At 37.9% G+C, this 22979-nt stretch overlaps 1 protein-coding gene across 2 annotated transcripts in view; it reads left to right on the top strand.

The window, feature by feature from the left end:
* Positions 1-3407: 3407 nt before the first annotated feature.
* Positions 3408-22979, top strand: part of ctbp2 (C-terminal binding protein 2) — a 104233-nt gene continuing 84661 nt past the window's right edge. For both annotated transcript variants that reach the window (XM_023949174.1, XM_023949168.1), the window contains exon 1: positions 3408-3740. The gene's annotated coding sequence lies outside the window, so the exon portion shown is untranslated. The remainder of the gene's footprint in view (positions 3741-22979) is intronic.

The following is a 22979-nucleotide window of genomic DNA, read 5'->3' as shown; positions in this document are numbered from 1 at the left end:
ACTTCATGGTCACATGGGTGAAATTCTGGCTCCAATGACCCCATCATAAAATCATCAACTAAGGTTTACATCTTGATTTTAAAACAGTAACCCGGATTAGAATCGTCCTCTTAAAACGGAGAAGAACTTTTACAAAGAAAATTACAATAAAAAGGTCGCTATTACATGGCTTGGATTTAAATGCTTTAACACTGTCAAAATCCTACAATGGCTTTGTTCCCTAAGATTTTTTTAATCTCGTCTTAGTATGTTTGTGCGTCTTTCTAGCATTTTCTCCAGCACTTGACTCAAGAGGCATTTCTAACATAATCTTCCAGTTCACAGTGCATGTCATTAGTGACTTCTAAATTACAAACATCATTGGGAGGATTGATTCAGCTTTGTTTAATAGGGTTGGGGGTCGGTTTAGTTGGCTGTTCCGACACGGGATCACTACAGTTTCACAAGATACATTCAAGACTTGGAGTTTTGCCCCCTATTTATTGCTATGTGAAGCTTTGGCTCCCCAATAAAAAAGAGCCAGGTGTGCAGCATTTAAGGAGGGGTGACAAGGTTTCAGCTTCTGAGTTGGTGAAATCAGGACAACAGACCTCTACTCCTCAAACATCTATCTAGTCCTAAGTCTAGGTAAGTCAAGGTATCATGAAAGTCCAAATTTAACGGGAACAAACAAAATACCTAGTGTACCTGCAAAATGACCACAAATTAGTAGACGCGTCCATTGATGCAATGCTGTCATTGTACTCCAAGCAAACTCTAATTCTGCCAGGAGCACAAAGCATGGGGGGGGTTCTGCTTTCACCAATTCACATTGAGATTGACAGATACGGGTCTTCAGGGACCGCAGTGTGGATGCTTTGTTTTCCAGCTTCAACAACGACTATCTGCATGCACTCGCAGTGAATGTGTGGATGGAGATCAAGGTCAGAGGTCAACAGGAAATGTATCGATACAGCAGCGGCATTCGTCCGCTGAAGGGACATCTTTTGGGTATGAAAAGTCTTTGGTTCCTCTGGAACTGAGAATCTTCGGGTGAGCACAGAAACAAATGGTGGTTAGCCTGTTTCAGCTCTTTGAAAGGTCTCTGTAAACTTTGCATCAAAATTTTATGTGATATTTGACAAATAAAACTAAGAAATATAATATATAAGTATATATGTAACTCTGCTTCTTTTTGTTCACAATTAGTTTGCATGTTGGGTTTGTAGAGAGTAGAAGGTTCTGAGGACAATGAAGAGTTGTGACTATACAACTGTTTGTCCTTGATTATAAACACACAAAGAGTGAAATCCTCTGATTTTAAAAACACAATATTTTATTTCCATAGCTAAATTTCTGCATAATTATCATGTATTAAATTTCCTTCACTGACATATGGTGCCCACCCTCCCCCACATTTAGATAAGAGCTAGAAAGACTTTGATGGACAGATCAGTAAAGTAATACTTGAAGGCCAGGCATAATATGAATATAAAGGAACCAAATTTGAAAATGTATAATTGAACAAAGTGGTGAAGTGGCACTCTAAAAAAAAACTGCTGCAATTCAGAATATTGCTTAAGCTCATATAGTCTGCCCAAAGTGCATAAATGACACTGTAATGAATATGTTGAGGAGTAATTTTGTACAGAGCTGCCCTGAAACCTTAGAGGTAAAACTAAATACATAAATAATCCTGGTTCTTTGTCAAAAATTTTAAATTATTGATCTGGATACTTGTTTATTGACTCATGTCTTATTCTGGATGGCAGCATTTAATATGTACCAGAGTATGAAAATCAAAGCAGAGATTTCTCATTGCTGTCCAATGAATTTTGGTGGACAGAATTGAATACTTTTTACTCTTGGGCCTAGTTTATACTTCACAGTGATTTTTAATCGCTTGGGCCATGTTGGTTGGAGGGCCATTGGGAGGTAATCGCCCTAATTGCTGCGAAATGTGATATAAACTATAATCCACGATTGTATTTTATGCCCATAGTACGCAAAAATTTGTCGTTTCCAAGTCCCAGAATTTCTAAAACAAAGCCTCTATTCCTGCATTCTAAATACAAGAAGGAATTCAGAAAATAAATTAAAAAAAAAAATTTCATTGCATATTTACTTTCTAAAGCAACTTTAACTTCCGCATTATTTGACTAAGATAGGAAGTAGGTGGCAAATAATTTTAAATGCAACTTTTTAAAGTAGTTACTTGGAATGTTGAGGAAAAAAAATTATAATAATAATAAAAATAAATAAAGATCTGATGTACCACCTACCACATATATATATATATATATATATATCTATATATATATAGATATATATATCGTCGTCTGGCTAAGAAGCTTGTCGAAGTTATCGTGGAGAGTCGCAAGCAAAACCAGCAAACCTTAATACGAGGTTTAAGCGGGTGTTAAAAATTTAGAGGCCCAATCTGATACAAATAATGTTTTGTTGTTTTTAACATGTTCTTGTGGCATTTTTCTCATGATGGAAGAAATATATAATTAAGCTTAAAAATGGTCTCTCTGAGTATTTCTTTATTCTAGTTGTTGTGAATAATGAGCAGATGCAAAAATGCAGTTGGAAAAAACCTGTAGCAACGACAGGTGTTACCATTGGCTGGCCACAAGCTCCCGACTCTGCTCCATTTGCTTCCATGATGCATGCACTAGTAGAAGACTAGATTCATGTCTGTCTTTGTTTTCCTCGTCTGAGCTGGCATCTGTCTCAAAAATGTGCAGCTGTTATGTTGGGGTTGTGAGGGGCTGTAAGCTAGCGGAAGAACGTGTGAACAGATGGATGATGAGTAATGGAAACTGGCTTTATCCATGCCATCAGTCCCGCCCACAACTCTGAGTTGAATTTCTTATGAAGTCATGCTGCCCTTAAGCAAATATGTCCTAGAAAACAGGTTTTTAGATTTAGCCTAAAAATGGCATAATCATATTAAAAAAAACAGTGGGAACAATTTAAAAATAGATCATAAAGATGATTGCAGTGGGACTTTAAAAGGTTGCCATCTTGCTTGGTTAAAGTCAGGTGAAACTTTTCCCCTCTACTTCTACACCATCTTTTATTAATATGGAAGAGAATTAATGTATTCATTAAACGGTAAATAGAAATGAAAAGTTCAGATCTTTTTTAAATTTGTTTTTTTTTTTTTGCTCATAAATCAGAGATTAAAGTTAAAATATGAGTCATATAGTTGCGAGTACAAAGTCCAGAAATTAAAAAAATGAATTCTATTATTTTGGCTGTATTTGATCCTCATCTCCTTCCGTACTCCTACCTCTGAAAGGTGGCTGAAGAGTGGCAGGAAATAGGAGTGGGGGCTTTCTCGTTTTGGTAAATGTCATTGGCTTAAAAGACCGAAGACCCCGCCTTTATTAAAAAAAAAAAAAAAAAAAAAAAAAAAAAAAAAGTCTTGAGCCTAAGAGGAACGAGGAACGAGAGGGGGAGGAAAACATAAAACAGTTAGACATCTACTCTGCGTTTATGCTTATTTGAATTGAAGAGAAAAACAAATAAACACAACAATAAAAAAAGGCGGCTCGGCCTTTGCACACCGGAGCTTGTTCCCTGTCCGCTCACCCACTTCTGGCCGTTTCTTCTCGTCCACGGAGGATTAATTAAACCGAGGGGAATCTCAATTACTTCAAACCTTCGCCTGAACAAATCGCGGAGGATGCTGCCGCCGCCGATGTGTGCCTGAAAAAAGTCCCCAAGTTGGCGTTGAGACGTCGTCCGTCCAGGTAAGAGACCGCGATACGAGGAGCACACTGAGCCGCGGTTTCTCCAGTTTGAGGCTGGGAGAGTTGGTGACGGCTCCGGGTCCGCATTCGGCTCCGGCCATGTGTGTCCACCTTACTGCGCCATGAAGATGAGGAGCAGGCGCGAAGGGAGAGGACTCCCGTCCGCGGAAAACAAACAAGCACTCAAAACGGGGACCACAGTCCGAGCGGTGACCCGCTGCCCTTAAATATTTCACATGATGACACGGATTTTTTTTAAGCCCGAACCGCGAAAATGTCGGTTATAACAAAATTATAGGAAGTGCGTGACTTTTGATAATAGTAAGGTGCTGTTGTAGGCTGCATCCTAACAACACAAATACTAAATAAAAATCCTCACATCTGTCATTGAAAGTGCCGTTAAACATCTCTGCAGGAGCCTGGAAGAAGAAGCTGCCACACATTATTACATGACAGAGGATCACAAGCGAACGTTTTGCATCTCTGGAAAAAAAAGATGAACCACTTGCTTGAGATGCCTGGTGGAATCTCCCCTGACAGGATTCAGTGTGAAGTCACAGGGCATAAAGAAAAAAAAAAGAAAAGAAAAGAAATGTAGGAATGCAGTCATCTTCATGATCCACCCATCCAACTTTATCATTTTCATCAGGTTTATGAATTGTGGAGGAAAGAGCTTCTTGTGTGATATGAAGGAGCTGCTAATTGCCTTGTGTTAACTTGTTAATTACACACTCTACTAAGTACTCTTAAATATTATAGCGCTAATTAATGTACCACTTAAAAGTATGACAACATGTTTCTGTCAGATTTCTCTATTTTTTAAGGCTCACATGTCAGCTGAAACGTCAAGATTCTTGACACTCGATTCTTGTTAAAGTTGGAAACCTAAAGGGATGACCTTGGCTAATGCCACTCTTTGTCTGTCCCTCCCCTCGAGTTCCCATGCGAGTGCGGCGGAGAGGGTGGTGCGCTGGAAGGACTGTGAGGACACTACAGATGGCCGCAGACTGGACATGAGCTCCGCTGTGAACCATTGTCAAAGAAGCGGTTAAGATGGGGGTGGGGGGTGGGGGGGGGGGAGATCAGCTGGACAGATCTCCTTTGTCACAGTGATCCAGTCACAAGAGCAGCAGGCGGGGAGGTGGAGGGGGGAAAGGGTCATACACTAGTTGTATTCTTTTCCCTCACATTCCAGGTACATTCACTATTGTTATGGATCCACTGTGGGTTGTCTTTTCTGAGACCCAATCCTGGAATTTTGACAAACAAACTCTCCATAAAACCACTTTTTCTTTTAAAATATATCTTCCCTCACGATGAGTCAGTGTTATCATTTACGACGGAAATTGAACGGACGACCCGGCGACAATCCTGCTCTCCGGCGTCACTGAACGGCACCCTATCACTCAAGGCAATTGAACGTCTCTAAGGAGACCTCTGTTAGCCCCTGTGCAATATTTATTACCATCCATCACCCCCCGAGACTGGAGCTCTGTGGGTGAGTAACAGTGGCTGCTAAGTTCAGTGTTAAAAAGTTCCCCAGCCAGCGACCATTAGAAGGGATTTATGAGAGTGGCTTCCCTGGAAGTGGTGTGGAAGCGAGACAAAGCATGTTTCATAGTCGCTGCACACCCGCTGGGCTGTGCTGCTATATATGTCGTGGTTATAATTCTGAGCTGAAGCAGTGGCTCGACTTATTTTTTTTTCTTTTGCTGTTCGACCATCGGAAAAGCTTTTCCCAAAAGAAAGGAAGACTTGATGGGTTTAATGCATTTATGACAAATCATGTAGACCTTCTCCATCTTAGCAAAGCTCACAAACAAAGAGAAACACCTCTGGATCTTCTGGTATGTAATTGAAAAGAACTATATTTTACCATTCAGATCTAATGTCTCTCAAGCTATGTTCACACTGCCCTCAGCAATGCGGGTTCAAGAAACCACTTCCAATGAAATCTTCCTAAATGTACGTTTTGGAATCCTGCATACAAAACTCTAACAATTCTCTGAATGGTGTCGAGCTCTATGTACAAAACAGATGGCCATCGTACGCGCAGATTAAACTCTGTCTAATCAGAGGCTCTGGTTTGGTTGTGATTCATGGATGGGATCCCCTTTTATTCTCAGAAGTGCCAACTGTTTGAAAATTGATGATGAAGGAGAAATTATTAACAGTGGTTTGTGCCCGTCCAGAATTACATCAAGTCTTTCATGAATCGGAATAGAGCTGTGAAAAAAAACAGCCTAAAGCAAGATTCCAGAGATTTTTTCTGCTTTAACATTTCGCACCAAGCCTCCTCTACCTGCCAGTGGCGGACATAAGATAGAAAACAATAGAAAAATGAAAAATAAGTTGAAGCCCCTTCCTTCTTGTTCAGTGTGAACATGGACACTCAAGAACCTGCTTTTACCGCATTCTTGAACCCGCGTCACATGCCCGGTGTGCACATAGCTTCATCTAATGTATGCCTACTGGGCTGTTGAACTGGTAAATTCCACCTTCTTGTTCTTCAAATGAGCATGAACGCCTGCTGTGTGGAAAATCTGTATGTGCTCAGTACCTCTGGATGTACTGCTCACTTCAGCGGACGTGAAAGGTTGCATTTTTTTTCTTCTTTTTTTTTCTTCCCCCTCAGCATTGGTTTGTTTGTCAATCAAGAGAAAAAAAAGCGTGGCTTTAAAAGCAGATGAGGCGTACACGGTTGGAGCCGTGCTGTAAAACGCAGCCGCGCCACTTTTTAGGGTGGGTTTTTTAATATGTGTTTTTAATTGGTCTCTAAAGACTGAGAGTTCTCTTTTGTGCCATGCTCAAAAGTATCTCTGCGATGTGACTGTTGAACTGCGGAGGGCGGGAGCGGCAGTGCTCATTTAAAGCCAGACGAGCATGCTCATTATCTTCAACTAAAGGCAGGATTGATTTAGCTGAAAGACAGGCTATTTTTATTTATTCTTTTTTACAGTGTTTTGATGAGTGGGACTGATAAAAAAAAACAGTGAATTACTTTTGCTCCTAACATATAGTTTTAACTAGGTGGAAAAGCTAAAAGTGATTAAAGGAGCTCCTCACAGTTTGATTTTTGTGTAACAGTTTTACGTAGAATATTTGTTTAAAAAAGAGTTTTAGTTTTTTTTGTTTGTATGTTTCCTAGAAAGATTTTAGGACGTCAAAGAGATCCTTTTCCTGACGCTGCAGACTCCCCTCCCCCATGTAATTTCGTTGACAGTCGCAGCAATTTTATTTTCCAGAGCTGTATGGGAGTAAATGATAATTACTTAGAACCACTGATGTTTTTCTCATGGCAGAGGTGAAGGTGAAATCCAATGGTGGAACTCTTTGTGCAAAAGGGCAAAACACAAGGATGCATAGAGATCCGTAGAAATGAATTTGTAATATTTTGCCTAAAAGGTTGTGTTTTTTAATGCAAATTCAATTGTTCTAGTTGATAAACAAAATGATCAGTCATTTTTAGCACTGTATTGGCAGATGATCACTTAACCCTTGTGCCATCCTAAGCACGGGGATGGGAGTGGGGTCACCTGGACCCCACAAGACAAAGCGATGAACCTTTTTTCTTCAATGATTTGTGATCTTCTCTGGTGTCCATGGATTACCTGAAATCTTTCCACCTTTATTCAAATTTGTCATGGTAGGGAGAAGACGTCAATGTAAAGGTGGGGTCATCTGGACTCAATAAGATAGCACAAGGGTTAAAAAGACAATTGTTGGTATTGGCAAGTGCGAACATTTCTGGAGAAAAGTCTGGGCAATGTACGACCATGATGACCATCAGCGTTTCAGCAATAAATTGTAACATATCAATTTTGTTGTGGCAGCCTTCATTTTACTTGTCCATGTGTACCATAAAGGTATATATACAGACATAAACTGGACAGGTCATTCCTAATGTATGGCTGGCACATTAGTTGGAGTATGCTCTTCCCTCCTCGACATGGCTCTTTCAGTAGGACAAAGTAAAAAGAGAGCTTTGCAAACCCTCCCACTCAAATAAAATACTCTTCTATATAACACACAAACTGAGCTCTAATGAAATAAAATACAACTGATTTAAGCAAAACTTCTCAGTAATAAATTGAAAAAAAAAACCCTGTTGGTATGTTTGTGTTGATGAAAGCTTACGTTTTTAACATGGGAGTTGAGAAATTGTTTCCTTTTGAAAGCAACCTGCAGTGGTCATGTAAAGAATTGCAACATTTGGTACTTTGGTGTTTGTGTAGAATTTGGGAACAGACGGATGGCTTGAATACACCTGGTTAAACAGGACCTCTGTCACAATTTAACACACCATTGGGAGCTTAATCATTGAGCCAACAGTTATTTACAGTTCCCAGAGTTATACTAGCAGACAATTGTATTCCTCTTATGGGAGAATGCTCAACTAAAGTAAAAACTCTAGTGATTTGCATTGGAAACCAAAGGTTTAAAGTTGATCTAAACTGGGATGTAGTTATAAAGCAGCAAAACCTGGATTGGTTTTAACTCTTCAATGAACTAGTTCAGCAGAGACTATGTAAAAACTGGTAAAAATAGAAAACTGAGGTACTAAAGGGTTCTTTGGTTGATGCCTTCAATTGTATCTTTAGGAATTGAGTCAAAATTATTTAAACTAAAAACTTGAATAGCATAAAATCAATTTACAAAACCCAACTGCTTCTTATTTTGTACAAATGTGTTTATTTTTTTTGGTACATTTTAAATTTTGATTAGAAGTTTTCTTGGTGGTTTTGGTGATTTCAGTAAATGAAACTAAAGCTTTGATTATTAGATATTTATTAGTCTATCAAAAAAGTTTAGATAATAGCAAATGTACTCATTCATTAATGGTCTCGTCAAGTAGTCTGATAACGGTCAAGCTATGATGTTACCGTCAAAGAAACTGAACACCAATTAGTTATTATTTTCTAACAATTTAATTCCCTCATTAGAGGCATATTAATTGATGTGGTTCCTCGTGTGCAGTGTCTTAATCCACCAAGGATTTCTCAAAGGCGAGCACAAAAGGCTTTTTTTATTTCTAGGAGGAAGTGGTCTTTTGGGAGGTAAAGCCCCTCCTGCTCAACCGTATATTTCATTATAAAACAGACATAAGTGAAATGAAATTACAACATATCATCAGTGTGGTGGAGGATCCTGTTGAATAATTACCTCAGCAGAGCCATTGTTGTAGTGTCATACTTGCTCTTTTAGCTGTGACAGTGGGGTTGTTCAGAAGTCTTTATGCAAAGGAGTAAAAAGCACTTTCAAGGTTAAACTGTGTGGAGGCCTAATGTTGGGGGAGGCTGGATTAATTTCATGTCTCATAATGTGATTTTCAGGATCGCCTCCTCTCCTGCCCTTGCTTTCTTTGGAGATGTGTTAGCTTGATGAGCGCTGAAAGAAGAGTGGCTTGGGTGGCACCACTCCCCTTATCAGTGTGCGTACAGGGGAGTTGCTGATCACTTGAAAACCCTTACATTTTAAAGTCTTGTGGTGTGTATTTACTTTTTGTTTACACAATCACGGTTGCATGTTTGAATGCTCTTTAATAGCTCTAAACATTATGGGAGATGGTTTAAGGGAAATGTGCAAAGAAGGGACAAAAACTGCTATCATAATAGATCACTTGGTACTTGAGAAACTTCTTTTACTCACAGCATTGGCGTCTTATCAGCGTCTGTGAGCTGTGCTAATGAAACTTACCATTACTTGCTGGCATGCTCTGGGCAGGGCAGATGTCCCTATAGATATGCAAGCATCTCATATCGCAACAGAATGGATGCTTTAGCCCTAGTATGTATGCAACACCAGGAAATGATTGAAATCAGCCCCCACTGTCACTTCTAATGGCCGGTCGGTGCGATATGTGGACTGAATATAGCGAAAGATAAAAATGCATAGCCGTCCTCACCTCTGGGTGTGCATTGTGACATTTCTTTCAGTGTACATGCCACGGTTCTCAATTTAAAACAGAACCATATATTACACCAGTGAACTGAATCGTGGTGACAGGCAATCGTTGCCTCCCTAGTTCATACCATTTCACATGTTTACATGGAAAGTGTTAAACAGTTGTGTTAAATTTAAGAAATATTTATTACTTATTGAATAACATTACACCAGGCTTAGTAGAAGTCAATTAAAAGGTTTTTCTTCATTGTTTGCTAATTAGCAAACTAATAAAAATACTTTTCTGAATTTTTAGCTGTTTGTTGTTTTGTAATACACAATCATATAACAAACGGAAACAAAACCATGACCCAAAAATCGAGCTTTGAACCAAATTGTGGGGAAAGTGAATCGTTGCATCTTTAGTATAAAGAACACCTCAATCTATATGGGTTAAGAGAAAAATAAAGAGACAAACTCTACTATGACTTGCTCATATGTCCAACACAAAGTAGACTTCCAGGATGAAAAACATTTTCTGACTCAGTCACTATGAACTTTTGGAAGGACTTGTAAAATAGGTCTCTCTCGGCTGTACATTTTACTTTAAATGCATCCTTTTCTTTTAAAGATATCCCCATTTTTAAGGCATGTATCTGTTGTGTCACACCTTAATTCTGTAGGATGCAGTATGCCGTGAAATGCAAGCAAACTTAGACAACTTCTCATTTCTGTACCGTCCATAAGGCATGCCAGGTTTCTAGCATTTGGCATACTACAATGTGTTTTTAACTTGTTTTGAAATTAACATTTTTATGTTGCAAATTTAGGATTTCTTTAGCTTCAGTTAAAGACTCGTCAAATAGGAATATCCATCAACATCATTTTTACTGAACTTTTAATTTCAGGTGGGATTTTTCTAGCAGATTAGGCTTGAAACAACCCTAAACAGGCATTCGAGTCCAAGTACTTGTGATCTCTTTTAAGTCATACTTACTGTCTAGAGATATTAAAATAGTTTTGTATTTCTGAGTTGAGTTTTACAGGGTTTCAGTGCTTTATTCCAGCTTACTCTATAGTGCTGTTTGCTACACTGGCTTAAACTTTTGATAGACTCATTGTAGTGCAAACGTAAAGGCTTTTCAGACTGCCAGAGTTCTCCCATAGCTGTGTAAAACCGCCCCATGTTGAGCGTTGGCATTTAAATTTCATACTCGAGAACCAAAATCATACTTTTTCCCTACATGTAGTCTGTAAAAACCCTCTCTGAGCTCCACTGTGTTGAGTTTCTGTGCCTGAAAGTGCAGAAATGAAAGGACCAGAGATGTGGTCTAATACTTTATCCCCCCCATGTCTGCTTTTTATTTTTTCCTGAGCATGTTCATCCTTTCTCCCCCCAAAGTAAAAATCTCATTGCTTATGCAATGTGTCAAAACATTTGTGCATTATTAGGGGGAGTCAGGCATGACAAAACTGTGCAAAACGTCCCTCTGTGCACCCCGTAGAGGTGGGACAGATGGCAACCCTCGTTCCCGGTCGTGTAAACTGCTTGTGACAGACGAGATGGCGCATTCGCAGCTGAACTAGGGCAATGGCCTTCTTCAGACAGTGGTGGACGCAATCACAAGCACACTCATCAGTCGGATACCTATTATCAAAACCCTCCCAATATGATTCCGTCTTTTTCCTAATGTTAATTACCATGTTGTTGGAGAAAAAAAAACCTGCTGATTCTCACTTTCCTTCTCTATGATCACGTAATAAAAAAACATACATTCCTCCGTTAGATAATCCATCATCATGTTAAAGAAGGTGACCTGGAGTTGTTTTCTAATTCACTCGTTAATCACTGCCACAGCAGAGAGTTGAGCACTTTTGCTCCCCCCATCGTAACAACTCTCAGGGCAGAGTCCATTACTGAGTAAACACAGAGTGAAACACAGTAGAAATGAGCAAAGAGGCTCAGCGGCGAACCCCCAGAGGTAAGATCAAATGGCTGGCTTGCTGATGATGAGGTATGTTTATGTCTGACACTCTATTAAGAGGAGCCTCTTCCCTGCTGGCTCATAATGAACATCTACCTTGTGAAGAGGCTGCTCATAAGCCTATTCCTTAGATGAATCATTTTCATCAAAATGAACCATAATTGGGCTCCACTCTGAGGCGAGGAAGAGCCACTGATGAAGAAAATAAGTTTTAGACCAACTTGACAGAGTTACTGTCTTATAGCCATCTTCATGGGAGTTTATCTTTGCCACTGTTTCCTCCTTGATATTTTAATGAAAGCCAGTTGTCCTTGCAAGATGACATTCCAGGCCTGAGCTTATCGCCTCCTCTCTGTGTTTATGTGAAGGCCTCTTCCAGATGTCCCCCCTCTGCGGGAGGCTTTGAGACACTTGTGAGAAGCTCTTTGCTAAGTACACACAAAATATTCCCTCACATCACTTATGGAGGTGGCCCTCTCCACTGACCTGCTATGAAACGCACGCCAGAGATGAAGAACAACAGTTTTCCTTCTGTCAAATTTGGAGTTAAATGTTGCAAACAAAAGGGGGCAACGTGTTTGTGTGGTGTGCAGAAAATGAAAACATCTCAGAAAGGAATTTTTTTTTTTTTTTTTGGTAAATCACAGACAGTGTACCATCTGCACACGCCAGGGTGTATGCGTGACACAGGGCTACTGCTGTGAGGAACTATTGCATTGTTATTAAATGGCTGTTGCCTCACCGGCAGCCATATTAAAGCCTCAGATCTTGTGCCTGATGCAAGGCAACGGTGAGGAAAAAATGTGAAGGGCAAGATAAATACCCCAGACCAGTCTGGCTTTCTGGACATGACATGTAGCAGTGATGGCACAGATTAGAAGATGGTTGTAAAACTTCTTGAAAAGGGCTCATCTATTCTTTGTCCACCATTTCTAGATGCTCTGTGTATTCTGCACAGCGTGAAAGCTTTTCTTAGATTCAAATGTAAGCTTAAAATACCTTTTACAAGTTCATCTATTAATCTCCTGTATGAGGTGTCTCTAGTCATGGCTGAGAAGTCTAGATTCAATCCTGACAAAGCAGCATGGCTTGTAACGCTCTGCTCCCTTAGCTGAATATTGTACTAGTCAGTCATGATATGGCACTGTAGAGTAGGACTTGATTAGCTCCTCTTACCTTCCCTCATCTCATTCCTTCACACTCATGGCAGTAAAATGACTCCTCGGATCATTCAGGCTTCTAACGGTTTCTTGTTAGCTCTCCTTGTGCCAGAGGTTATTAAATGATTTGTCCCTTCTAGAATGCATGGTTGCTAAATCGAGTCAGACAAATGTAAAACTTGCTGTATAAAACACACATTTGCTGAGTAGTTCTTTGTATGGGACTAAAAAAAACTTTGAATTCTTGGAATTGTTTTAATTCAGATGTAAAAATAAAACTCACTTCCCATTAGTCAAAAAGTACAACAAGAACAATTATCTAAAGTACTCCTTTTTGTAAATAATTATTTATAGTTCAACACTTGTTTACCGGAATTCTACAATTTCTGGAGCAGTGTTTTTCAACCAGTGTGCCGCGGAGATGGTCAGGTGTGCCGTGGGAAATTGCCCTCATTAACTGATATAACAACATTTACCATCTCCAGGATATCAGCTCTTTGGTCATCCAAACAGGCCCTGATAAAACACTGAGTAGTTAGGAATATGAAAGATCGTAAAATACTTTTTTATTTCTGTTTATTTGATTCTAATAAAGACATTTTGATAAGAAAAGTCCCGCCCCTTTAACTGTCTCCACCAATCATTCTTGGAGGCTTAATCAGACGTCATCAGTCTGACCAATCAGAAGTGGTTAAAAGTCTTCATTTCCTTGTTCCGATTGCTGCTTATAAAGTCGCTCAATTCTAAAAAATACCAGCTAAAGCTTGTCTTTAGCGGTGTAGCTTTCCGCGGGATCCGGTGTCAGACCGTAGAACAAGTGAACAAAACCATAAAGCTCAGAGAAGCGAGACTGTCTGCATTCGGCCGTTGTTTGCACTACATCTCCCATGATGCATTGGGTTAAAGTGACAGCGTGATGCTGAGCAATTATTTTTAGCAGATAGCAGATTTTAGCAGGTAGCAGATCAGCTCCAAACCCTGCCCGGATGTAAAAATAGGATCAGCTCAGCAAACTGAATTGAACCTGAAAGCTGAGAACTGAAAGCAAAAAGGGAGAAACTAAATTTGGTAACAGTTTAAGGTTAAAATGTTTCTTTTTATTCCAGATTTAAATTTACAATGAGCTTTTTCAAATTTTCAATATTTCTTTCAGGTTTACAATATTATTATTTTTTACTTTATTTTCAAATTCACGTTAATTCCTTCAAGTTAACAATGTGTACTCATGACTTTAAAACTGTTTTAAAATTTTCAATTTTTTTTCAAATTTAAAATATTAAAATGTCCGTTTTTACATTTTTTTAAGCTGATAGTCCTGCATTTTTTGTTCATTCAAACTTTATATTTTTCTCACACGTTTTGAAAGTCTGTGTCAGCGTCAGGCTCAACACTTTTCACTCGCGTTTTGGGTCCGGTGGGGTCATGCTGGGCAGTTAATGGCAAGAAGGAAGCTTAGAACAGGGGTGGGCAAACTTTTTGAGTTACGGGCCTCATAGGGTTCTAAAATTGGATAGAAGGGCCAGATCAGGAACAGATGCGTGGAGTGAGAAAGAAATAACATATGGAATCTGGATGAAAACATTTGAACTGAAAATTATATTTTAAAACAGAACTTTTTAGACTTTTTAGTTTAAAACTTTTGTTCTCATTTTAGAGCCACTTGCACCACCAACTTGATGTACCTCGTGTAATACTTTTAGAAATGCTGCGTTCCTGTGGTGTTTGAATGATCGGAAGAATGACAAAACAACAAACCACATGGATGCTGAAATAGGGGTTCCCAAATTTTTTCTTTTGAGGGCCATAATAATTATTTTTCTATAAAACTTTAAACTTCTTTTGTCTTTCTTTTATTCTGAAGGCCTTTGGTACCTTAAAGCAGTGATTTTCAACCAGTGTGCCGTGAGATATGGTCAGGTGTGCCAAGAGAAATTACCAATTTTCACTGACCTAAAAACGTTTACCTTCTCCAGGATATCAGCTCTGTGTTCATCCAAACAGGCCCTGATAAAACAGTAGTTAGGAATTTGAAAGATTGTAAAATACTTTTTTATTTGAAGTTATTTGATTCTATTAAAGACACTTTGATAAGAATGACGGCACCGCGATTTAGCTGCAGCTTTAGCTCTGTTTTCAGAAAAGTCCCGCCCCTTCAACTGTCTTCACCAATCATTCTTGGAGGCTTTCTCGCACGTCATCGGTCTGACCAATCAGAAGTGGTTAAAGTCTTCACTTCCTTGTTCCGATTCTGCTTGTAAAGTCTCTCAGTTCCAAAAAAAATACCAGCTAAAGATCATCTTCAGTGGTGTAGTTTTCTGCAGGATCCGGTGACAGACCGTAGAACAAGTGAACAAAACAATGAAGCTTAGAGAGTGTCTCTGTGATTGGTGGCAGTTTTGCACTACATCTCCCATGATGCATCGGGTTAAAGTGACGGCGTCTCAGCGTACAATGGGTCTTCCCTGTTAACCCTTGTGCTATCCTAGGCACTTTAACATTGGGAGTTGGGTCATCTAGACCCCACAAGACGGTGCGCTGAACTGTTTCTCTTCGATGATTTGTGATCTTCATTGGTGTCCATGAATTACATGAAATCTTCTTCACCTTTATCCACCCTTTGTCATGGTAGGGAGAACACGTCAATGTAAGGGTGGGGTCATAGGATAGCACAAGGGTTAAACGTCTAGAAACCACAATAATCATACATCAGTTTTTAAATCTTGATGAAATCAGAGGTCAGCAGTTTAGTTCTCCTTCAAGGTTTGTGTTTATTAACAGCCAAACATCCCAGAGTTTGGTCCAAGTCATCTTTCTAACTGAAACACTTTTCTAATAACGTCTGGATTATTTTACATGTTAAACTTAAGAAGAAGTAATAACAACATTTAAGAAACACGATTAAGGTGAAGTGGCCAACAGACACAATTAAACTAAATTGTAAAATGTCAAATAATTAAGTTGAAAATTATTACTGAAAACTGACTTAACCTTTATTACATTTTTTAGAAAAAACAGCTGCAACTTCCAGCTTTTTCTACCACAATTATCACAAAATGCATGTGAGACTGTGGAGGGGCTGTACATCAATACAGACTATAGAGTTTCTCCTTTTTTCAATTTTTAGAAACACTGCCTTAAGGGAGTTGTAAAGTGCTATATGAATGAAGTTTCATTCATTCATGATCCTTTTCATAAAATAAACAACACTATTTATGTACTAAAAAAGACCAAATAACTCTCTCCATCACTTAAAAAAAGAAATTGGTTTTAATACGCAGTAACTAGAGTTATTGTCGTGTCAATCAACTCAAGAAACTCCGCTGTGACGGTCTTTTCAACACTTTTAATAAATATGCACAGTTGTGCAATATCTGTGATGTCAGTGCTTTCATCAACAGCGACCGAAAATGCAATAAATGACTAGATTCCTTCATTTGTCTGCCCAAGTCTTCTCAGAGATGTATCTGCAACTGTAATCCTCGACATACTTGTGTTGGTAAAGGTCGACTGCTTTTTGGGGCACATGACTTCTGCAGCCGTCAGCATGCATTTTTTTTTTTTTTTTACAAGTTCACCTTCCGAAAATGGTTTGGATGTTTGCACCAATAAGGAGGCTTTCACTGCTCCATCACTGACGCCGCAGCTGCAGTAAATGCAGACTGTTGCTTTTTCAGTTGGTAAATCTTCTCTTTTTTTAACTCACCACCATCCGTTAGTTAGTTACTCCTTGTCTAGTCTCTCATGTCTAAAGTATTGGGGATATTTTTGTTTTTTTCTAGGTTGGTGGTAAATGAGGTGCATAATAGCCATGTTTAGTTTATAGTGGTTAGCTTGGGTGTTTGAAGATTTCTTCACATTTAATTTGACTCATTTAATAAAGAGTGCCTCCATGTTGAGAGAATTTCTTTCAACGTCTTTACAATCAAGTAAAACTTGATATGTTTATAGTTTGCTGTAGTGCTTTTTCACTTAAACTGAAGCTCCTAGAATGTAATTGTTGCTCGTCATCTTTTTGCTCTGAGCATTGTGCTTGACCTCGGTGTGAACCCGCTGAGACAATGGTTTTTGAGGAGCTTTTTAGCTGCCAATGTTTCCCTCTTGTCAATAATCTTTCTTGCTGTGGAAAGATGGGCTCTAAAGCGCTCGGAAATGGCTGTATAACCCTTTCTGGGATGATGGGGTGAAAGATTTGCTGATGATTGCCATTGTTGAGGGACACTCGAATGCTTCATACTGACAAAAAAAACACATTTCTCAGGAATATGCACACCTAATTATTATGACTGCATCAAGTGCACCTGATTGTTAGGTTATCTCCCTTCTGTTAAGGATGTCATTTATTTGCCTTTTTATTTTTTCGTAAAAGATTGATGCTTGTCCTTGTTGGTCTGTACGGGCAAAAAGAAAGTACATGTTTTCTAGTAACTCAGATCAGACAGGTTTTCTCCACTCTAACTTGGGTTTTTTCGGAGAGTTTTATGAATCTCAAGGAACTCCTTAGAAACGTTTTTAAAGGGGGCCCAATTTTTGGAGGTTCCCCTTCGACTGAAGCTGACATTTGAAAAGGTCTACATTTAGGATTTGTTTGTTTCAGTCGTAAATTACAGCGGTAAAATAGAAAAGGAAGAAGACCAGGAGAATGCGGGGAGATTAAGGGAGAAGATGGCTCCTTTTTATTTAAATGTCACATCATGATTTGAATGGTTGAGGTCTTTTCTCCTTTCTTAACCAATGACACGGCCATGCCTCACACTGAGGGAAAACATACACAACCATCTTTGCTTCTTTGTGCGTTTCTCTGACTTACTGTTTGGCTCAGGCTCTGTTGTTAGCATTAGGCTTTAAGCCTTGTGAGGCTTAGCCAGCATCTTGACAGTAACCGCAAACCTTCTAGATATTTTTTTTTAATTTTATACTTTGACTGATGGACTAATAACAGTAGTTTTTGATTGCTTATGCATCAATATTCAAAATATATTCATATCCTAACTCTGATATCTGCTGCGTTTCCACCTCTTTGACGACTTTCTGTCCGGCATTAGTCCGAGTAGAGAGCAGGTGTTATTTAGGTGTTGCATGTGGTGACATCCCTGGTGTTTGAGGGTTGAGCCTCACAAGTCTTGCTCACTGTCGAAAATAATTTCAACAACTCAGGATGTATTTCTCTCTCTCCCATTTTTACTTTTTAAAATGTAGAATATCGAGTAATTTCCCTGCAATAAACAGTGAATTATGCGATAAATGTTTTATTTAAAGGTTTTTCCCCCTCTTTTTTTCAAGTTTTTTTTATTTTATTGAAAGTCTTCCTATATCTGGCCAGTCTACTCTTTAAATATTAAAAATTAGACAAATTCTACACGTGCAAGTAGAGCTTTTGTTCCAATGCAGGTATTGTCAACAAACAAACAAATGCATCGGAATACAGGGGGTTGCTCCATCAATTAATTAAACAGTTATATAATCCATTACACTGAATTATGAATGTGCTAATGATGGGCCTGTGTTGAGTAATGAACCCGAGAGTCTGCCTGTGTGAAATATGGAAATGGAAATCAAAAGGAGTGCCTGTGTTTGCAGATGTTCCTGTAATCACAGCCTAAAAGACCAAGAAGGAGGAATAAACGTGATCTCCCATCGATAGTGGCAGCAGCTCCATCGCTTTAAAGAAGACTAGTGAAGAAGAAAAAAACTATTGTTGACCATTTGAAGGTCTCTAGCTGATTAGTGCTGGGGAAAGAATATCGACTTAAGCTGGAGTTTTTATGTTTTATGCCAAACACGCCGATTCAGACCAATAATGTGTTGTTTATATTTTTGAACAATATAATTATAACATAATATGTTTCATTCATGTATATTTTCACATTGAACGATGTTCTATTATTAAAGCAAACCCTTTTTAGGTGAGGAATGGCCTATCTGATAAAAAATTAAAACATGAACAAACAAAAAATGTTTATATTAGGATATTAATACCAGCCAACTTTTAGTAAATAATAGATCAATAATAATAATAACCAGGCTTCATAAATAAACCAAATAACAGCAAGGAATTTAACTTCTTTTTTTTTTTATTAAACAGTCTTGAAGCATTTTCAACACCAAATATATTTACATTTACTTAAATTTGGGATATTTTTATTATTTGCAAAAATGAGACATTAAAAAAAGGTAAATTTAATACAAATAGCATTTCATTGCTTTGTTTAATCTCATGTTTTACAAAAAACACCACAATTTACTGTTTTATTGTGTTTTATCGTGTTTGACTGTGTTTTATCGTATTTTATTGTGAAGCACTTTGTGATTTTTACCTTGATAGGTGCTATACAAATAAAGTTTATTATTATTATTATTATTATTATTATTAATTTCTTTAAGATTCACTCCAAGTTCACTGCAAAAAGTAAAAAAAAATTACTCACACATTTCTTGATAATATTAAGATCCCTGTGTCAACAACTAATACAATATTTAAGACAAAATAAAATACATTCTAAGAAAGTCAAGGTGGGTTAATTATTTTATTTGTTGTTGTTTTATTTGTTTTTGGGTTTTTTTACTGGCAAACAATGAACCTTAGATACAGTCAAAAATGTGTTTTATTTATTTTTGTACAAAAAATGTTTTTGTCTTGAGTAAATGTTAATCTATCAGACTGGCTGTTGGGGGTCATTGTATTCCATCAACGATCCTTTATTATTACTTTATAATTGACCTTTTAGATCCCTTGATATCTTTCAAGTCTAAGTATTAATACAGAAGAGATTCCACTCTAGTCCTGCACAATAAATCACAAATATATCGTTGTCGCGATATCAAGCTGTGCAATATGCATATCGCAAAAGTCTTCGAAAATTGCAATAAATGGATACCTTAAATGTATTTAACGAGTCAAACACATCCCTTTATGCATTTGACCAATCGGATGTAGCCTTTTAATATTAGATGCTCGCCACCTATGTAGACTAGGGTCGTTTGGAGTATAGTTTAAGGTATGTTGACTCTTATTTAATTTAAACTGTTGTATGTTTTTGGTTGTGTTGCCATTTGTTCATGTATCTCAGTTATATCGTCATCGCAATATTGACAACTGATATTGGGAATATATCGTTTTCCTCAAATCGTGCAGCCTTATTCCACTCCAATTTATCCGCTACAATGAGATCTGAATGGGATAAAAAAAAATACACTGCCAGTCAAGTGAATAAAACATCATGTGTTGATCACATTTTTCATTTTTGCTAATTGGAAGATGCCACTGCAGGTGGTGCAGTTGATTTTAGAGACAGACAGGATGCCTGAACTGCAAAGTGTGCTTTTCAGTTTTCCCCCCATAATGAGTCAGTCTAATTGGTTGGGTTGGATTCTGCCAATTATCTTACTGTCTTATAATATTTCTCCATTTAGTGCTAGACAAGTGGTCCTATTTGTTTAAAATGATGTGCCAGAGTTGTGTTTTTTTATGTTGAGCGTTTTGCATAACCAATATTGACTAAAAGCTGTAATAGAATCAAAGGGTTCTTATTTCTTAGGCCTAATTCCTTTGGGTCTTGTTTGAATCTGAAAAAATCTGAGCTTTGTGGCACATTCTTTAAGTGATTATTTGGGACAACCATTAAACTATAATAAGTAGTTGGTTAGAATTGTGTTAGTCAGATTTCTTTTCCAAGCAGCCTTAGAAACTTGCCATTCCTGTACCAACATAAGAGTGTGGGGTTTTACCCATTAAACTAAACCAACAGCTTGAAGTTGTCATTGTCATGTCTTTTTTGTTGGGGAGAGAAATGCTTTCATCTGTGTGCTGGCGTGCTTTATATGACAAATGTAAACATAGTTAGACTTTGCTATAAATATATTTTAGTAGTTAAACTACTGAGTTCCCTCCATGAAAAAAAAATCAATTTGGTTAGTGGACTTAAAGTAGGGACAATGTTTTGACTTCTACACCTTTTTTCTTAGTTGCAACAGCCCTTACAAGTGGATATTGGCTCTCTGTATGGGGCACAAAGGTGGCTCACATGAAATACCAAGGTCGTAGGCCGCCTGTAGAACGGAAATATTAATGCACATTTTAAAAAAATTCTTTTTTTTTTTTTTAGAATCACCTGTATGTCACAAGTGCGTGCATTTTAATTAGCCATACGAATACTTCCCAGTACACATACCACACATGACAATTGTACATTTCATTTCCAACATGCTTCAGGGGAACTGTAAGACACATCTGTGCTCAAAGATGTGTCTTGAACCGACCACTTCTCTCTATGAACCTACACGGGCCCGAGCCACCCGAAAACCCGCACTAACCGTATGGGTCTACCCCCTATACAAGTGCATATGACTATAGCTTTAGTATTATGGGACACCTACTGTCTATATGTTCGGTAATGCAATCTGCATTTTGTAACTTATATTATAAACCAAACTGGGTTTTATCCTTGATGACATTTTGATATGAATAAGATTGTGTTGGATTTATCCAAAGAAAACCCTGTTGCCTCCTTGATGTGGTCATTTCGATTTTTCTGCCAGTTTTCTAAAGTTGGTCCTGGGATTCTATTTGAGATAAAAAGTGAACCAAAAAAATCAAAGTGAAGCAAACACTACTCAAGAATTGTTCAAAAGCTTTTAATCATTTGTTGCACATTACACACATTTGTTTTGCAACACATGCATACAATTGCTGCAATTTAATTCTACTCTTAAAGTAAATCATAAAAGGTAATATGATATCTTATTAGAACATGAATTTATTTGGTTGGGTACAAAATATTGCTTTCACCTAAAATGTGCACATCTTACAAGATTTAAAAAGATCTTATTTGATGCATTTGTTTTTCAATGTTTGGGTTTTTATTTAATTCAAGTAGTATTTATAGACATTTAATCGGTTCATCAAAAACTAAATTTAATGGGAATAAAATGTCTCATAACGTTTTTCATAACTTTGTCACAGCCTGAAATGTGAATATTAAGTTAGTCTAAAGTGCAAAGAAGGATGCCAAAGTCTTTTCTTTTTTTATAGCGTACTGCTGATGTGTGATTAGGGTTTGTTCAAGTTGCGGCTTTCTATCTCTGATTTTTTGTGAGGGTGTGTCAGTGTGAAGCCCATTTTTGAAATACTCAGGCAAATGTTACAAAGAATTTCTTATTGACCCTGAGCTTTAAATCAGAGGCGAACTGCATCATTTCAAACGAAAAGAACAAGAGGATCAAGTACTTTTGCACATTGAAAGAACTATTTAACTATCTTTCAGTTTGCCTTGAGTCTAGGTTTTTTGGAGCATTTTTCAATAAGGACGTGTTTCTGAATGCTGAACCGAAATGAATAATCATCCTGAAAGAGGGTTTTGTGTGGTTAGGGTTACTCAAGCACTGATGTCTACAAGCATGGCGTAACGTTGATTTTGTAGTGGGCCTCTGGGCTCTGGGCCACTCCATTTGCCTAGTTGTGTTTCGTTAATCTCTGCTAATTCCTGGACTTGGTTCTGTTGGAGACCCTATGACCTGATTCGTTGGTTTACCACCCAGGAGATGTTGGGTAGTATGTCTCCTGGAAAAGCGGCTCTGGAGGAGATGGCTGAGTTCCAGGTATTTAGTTTGTGCTTTACTTTATAGCATGAATAAAACAAATGTGAAACAAAGTGGCTTCAATTAGATAAAATGCATTTGTCCCCAGTTGAGCCTTTACAGTTGACTCTGGTCTGTCTTTGAGCTAGTTTTGTGGCAGGTCCTGTCCTTAAACCAATTGATAAACGCCTTACCAAACCAGCATAAACTAGCTGGTTTGTAATAATCCATCAAAGTGACACTTTTTTTTGGTGTGGTGTTTCTTTCTTTGTTTGGAAATGTTTTATTGTAGGAACTTAATTTTTGTTTTAATTTTTAGAAAAAAATGTGTCAACGCATGAAGGTTTTAGCCATCTCAAGGTGCAGTGCAGAAAATGTCTGATTATTTGTTAGAACCCATTTATCTTAGTATAATATAAACCTGGACAACAAATAGAAAGTATCCTCTGCTCCTACAAGCCAAAATCCATAGACTTTTAATGAGAAATAAACAGCTATTACTTAGTCAATACTTTCTTCAGAAAAAAATCCTTTTTGCTTTTTAACACATTCTTGAGAATCCAAGTTTTTTTCCTTAATATTTTTTTTGTTGTGCAAGTTATTCAAGTTAAAAACTGGCCAACCAGATTAAAAGTATG

This window comes from Oryzias latipes, chromosome 19 (genome assembly GCF_002234675.1).
Source record: "Oryzias latipes chromosome 19, ASM223467v1".
NCBI lineage: Eukaryota > Metazoa > Chordata > Actinopteri > Beloniformes > Adrianichthyidae > Oryzias > Oryzias latipes.
This window is presented reverse-complemented; position numbering and strand designations above follow the sequence as displayed.